We start from the raw sequence: 4289 nt of genomic DNA, 5'->3' as shown, positions 1-4289 counted from the left end.
ATAACACTGATGAATGCAAGTCATTTGAGAATAAAGACGGTGGGGTGGCAGTCTAGGACAATCACGAAGAGAATGGTAACTAACCACCATCTCCATCTCGCATTACATAACCACCATGATAATGAACAAAATAATGGCGAATAACGACAAAAAATAGCATTTGTCGTTATATTCACCCCTTGATAAACCACAACGTTTTTAAAATCAAACAAAATTTGATAAAATATTTGATTTCATTTAATGACGCTATCGAAAACCTGATTCTATCAAAAACCAGACGAAATCTAAATCTAAATGCCAACAAAACCAGATGCAATCAACAATCAAACGCATTCAACCCCGGATGTTCCGGTCTGGATGGTCGTTTAAACCCCCTCCCCCCGCGCCGCGGAGGGTTGTTACGCAACACACCCGCTCTGGGGGGAGGGGGAGGCTGATGACCTGGGGCAGTGCCAACACCCCCATCACTGGCAGGGAGGCAGGGGGAGGGACTGTAGAAGAGAGAGAGGGGTACAAGCAGGCAGGCAAGGATGGTGAACTCTTAGGAAACCTGATATATAATTATAAGCTGCTGCCACGGCTGCTGTGTACATAACACACATGGAGAGAGAGAAGAGAGGAGAGAGAGAGAGAGGAGAGAGTTGGAACGTTATCACCCGCTTTCATTTTTCTGCTTCTATTTCACCACCACGTAAACCTTCATAGATTCATGACCTGTGAGTGTTGAGTGGAAGTGTAGTGCACCGTGTTTACTCTGCTCAACTTCCCACAACCAACCCCTGCTGCGAATAAGGGGCTGTGCCACTGTGTGACTAGTGTGTGTGTGTGGTGTGTGTGTGATGTGTGACTGCTGTGTGTGCTGTTGTGATGTGCTGTGTGCATTGTGCGTGCGATGTAGCGTGCCGTAGGTGTTTGATGTGAGTGCGTGCGTGGTGTGTGTCGTGCGTGTGTGTGTGGTCTGTTGGGCGTAGGCGATGCGTGCGTGCGTGTGTGTGTGTGTGTGTTGTGCGTGCGTGTGTGGTGTGTGATGTGTGTGTGCTGCAGAGTTGGAGAGCAGCTGGCGGGCTGGCTCGCAGGTATGTGGCGGCGGTGATGGTGTGGAGGGCTGGGTGAAGGTTTCTAAACAACATTTTAACAACATGAAGCAATGCGACGCGTTTGTTCTTCTATGACCCCCGCGGCGGCGTGGTTCAATGATCTCAGCACACTGGCCCTAGACGCTACGCACGCACGCACGTACGCACGCCACGCACGACGCACGCACGCACGCGACGTCCGTTGTCACGTTTACTCTGTCTCGCTGGACTTTGTCATAACACTGAATGCCACCACGTCTGTAATCTCTCCCTCTCTCTCTATCATCATCTCTCACCGTTCTCTCTGGTCGCTTTTCTCTTCCTTTCTCCCTATCTCTCCCCTTCTCTATCTCTCTACTCTCTCCTCTTTCTCTTTCTCGTCTCTTCTGTTATGTGTGTGTGTCTCATCATCCTCACCACACCGTCAGCATTACAGCATTCTCTCTCTCTCCTCTCTCTTCTCTCTCTCTTTCTCTCATCTACTCTCTTTCTCTCTCTCTCTCTCTGCTCTCTCTCTCTCTCTCTCTCTCTCTCCTCTCTCCTCTCTCCTCTCTCCTCTCTCCCCTTCTCTCTTCTCTCTCTCTCTCTCTCTCTCTCTCTCTCTCTCTCTCTTTCTCTGTGTTCCTGCAGCGAAACTCAGTAGCATAAATTGCTGGCACTGAGGTATGAAACCTCCTCCTCGCCCTCCTCTCATTCTCCCCTCCCTCCTCCTCCTCTCTCCTTTCCTTCCCTCCCCCTCCCTCCCTGGCCGCGGCGTCGCGTGCAAGCGCACGGCGGGGGTCGTCAGTAACACCGCTTCTACCATGTAATGACGTTATAGATATCGAATTAATTAATTAAGATAATTCTATATCTACGTCATTACATACCACAATAACGCATTTTACCACTTAATTGACATGCACGGCGCTAACTAACCTTAATTAGCAATCGTAATTAACATCAATTAGACTTCCACTGATTGCATCTGCCCTGCCCAAACTCCATTATCAACACGTGTATGACTGCAGAGGCGTGTATCAATTTACGCTTTTCAACTCATGGTGAGGCAGAAAGGCACTTAAGAACTTTAGAAACGGCACTGTATGTACTTTCCCCCTAGAGCCTGTTGTCGTCCGGCCCTACACACAGCATATATACCTGTAGCATATGCACAGCATATGTACCCTAAACACACAGGTAAAAACACAGGTAAAAACACTCACCTCGCGGGCCCAGCTTGCACGCAAGTAGCGCAGGTAACTAACTCTATAAAGGTAAACACACAGGTAAACAGCACAAGTAAACACACAGGTAAAAACACAGGTAAAAACACAGGTGACGAACACTCACCTCGCGCAGGCCCAGCTTGACGGAGTAGCGCAGGTAACTATCTATACAGGTAAACACACAGGTAAACACACCTGTATGTAAACACACAGGTAAAAACACAGGTGACAAACACTCACCTCGCGCAGGCCCAGCTTGACGGAGTAGCGCAGGTCGCTGCCGTCAGCAGGCCTTGATAAGCGTGCAGCTTGTCCTTGATGACGAACACGATGTCCGCCGGCGTTGACGTCGGCTCTGATCGCCCTCGCGCGGGAACGTCACCTTCGTGCGTTCTTTCCATCACCGGACCTTTGATGTTGATCGTTCAGCACCTTCTCCTCGCGAGCGCGTCGTTCGGCCGTCGCGGCGGTTCAGACCTGCGCGAGGATCTTCATCTTCTTCGTCGCGCCGCGGTGGATGTCCTCGAGCGTGACGCTCAGGTCGTACGTTCGATCGGGTCGTTCACTGTGCGGACGCCTGCGGCGCCCGCGCCGACGAGCCGCCCCGGAACGCTGCGGCTGCGGCCGACGGCCCGAGCTCGGCGAGGTGCATCGTCTGTTCAATGAACGCTGTCACCGTGCTGTCGGTGCCGTGCCGCCGAAGTTCGCTGGAGACGGCGGCTGCGGGTTCGCTCGCGGTTGCCGCCGCCGAGGCCGCCGCGTCCTGAAGAACTGCGCGACGGATGTCGACGCCCACGAAAGCAAGCTTATCGAAGGTCGACGCGCGCGGAGTTCCGTGGAACGAGTAGTTGGAACGACATGCCCGCCGCCGCCTCCGCCGCGGCCGCCGCGAGTGCTCCCTCCCCGCCGCCGCCGCAGGTTCCCCTTCAGGCCCTCCTCGCCGTACCTTGTCGTAGATCTCCTTCTTCTTCTTGTCTGCTGAGACTCGTACGCTTCGGCCGATCTCCTTGAACTTGAGCCTCGGCGCCCGCGTCCTTGTTCTTGCTTCGGCGCGGTGGTACTTCGAGCGCCATATATGCGGTAGGCGCTTTCTTTGATCTGCGTCCGCCGCAAACTGGTTGGACGTTGCGGGCCGATGCCAAGCGATTGTGGTGTTCTCTTACCATCGTCATCTGCAAAAATAATAATATAATAATTAATAATGAATAATATAATAATAATAATAAATAAAAATCGCAACCATAACAAGGTAGCAGACTATCTGCACTGGCTCAATCTGCACGTAACTTGTCAGTGGCAACATAACCTGACAAGTGGTATTGACATACTCCGAAGACAGTTTACAATCATCGGAGATTCACTACCACTAATGTGAGGATATGGCGGTGCCAGAACAGATCGCACGGATTCACCTGCAACACTGCACCTGATAATAGTTGCTCAACAACAGAGAAAGGAAAAAACGATGCCTGTGTTGATTGACGTAGACCCGATATCAGATGCACTCTAAACATTTATGAGCTGAAAGCGAAAGGACAAACTCACCAAGTACAAAGATCTTGGAGATTTGAAATTTAGGAGGATGTGGAATACAATGACGGAGGAATTGCTACCAGTGGTTGGTATGGGAGCCCTTGGCCCTCTCATAAAAGAATGGCTTATGAGAAGACCTAAGGAACTCCCTGGCCAACACACTTGCCCAAGAATAGCAGAAATCGCGACTATGGGAACAGCACCACATCCTGCGCAAAATTCTGCGTTGAATCCCTATGTCCCAGGCTTGGGACACGGTCATCCGAAGCCAACGCGCTAATGCGCTGATTCACCTTGGAAATAATAATATAATAATAATAAATGATAATAATAATAATGATAATAATAACAGCCCGAGCGATTTGTAGTACTTAGTCTTTACCCATCGTCATCCTGCAAAAATAATAATAATAATAATAATAATAATAATATAATAATAACACCACCACGAAACTACACTAGGATTGGGCAT

The 4289-nt window shown here is 50.3% G+C and overlaps 1 pseudogene; it reads right to left on the bottom strand.

The window, feature by feature from the left end:
* Positions 1-2511: 2511 nt before the first annotated feature.
* On the bottom strand, positions 2512-3357 carry LOC106817726 (annotated as a pseudogene).
* Positions 3358-4289: the final 932 nt, after the last annotated feature.

The sequence above is a fragment of the Priapulus caudatus genome, unplaced genomic scaffold (genome assembly GCF_000485595.1).
Source record: "Priapulus caudatus unplaced genomic scaffold, Priapulus_caudatus-5.0.1 Scaffold1843, whole genome shotgun sequence".
In the NCBI taxonomy this organism is placed as follows: Eukaryota; Metazoa; Priapulida; class Priapulimorpha; order Priapulimorphida; family Priapulidae; genus Priapulus; species Priapulus caudatus.
This window is presented reverse-complemented; position numbering and strand designations above follow the sequence as displayed.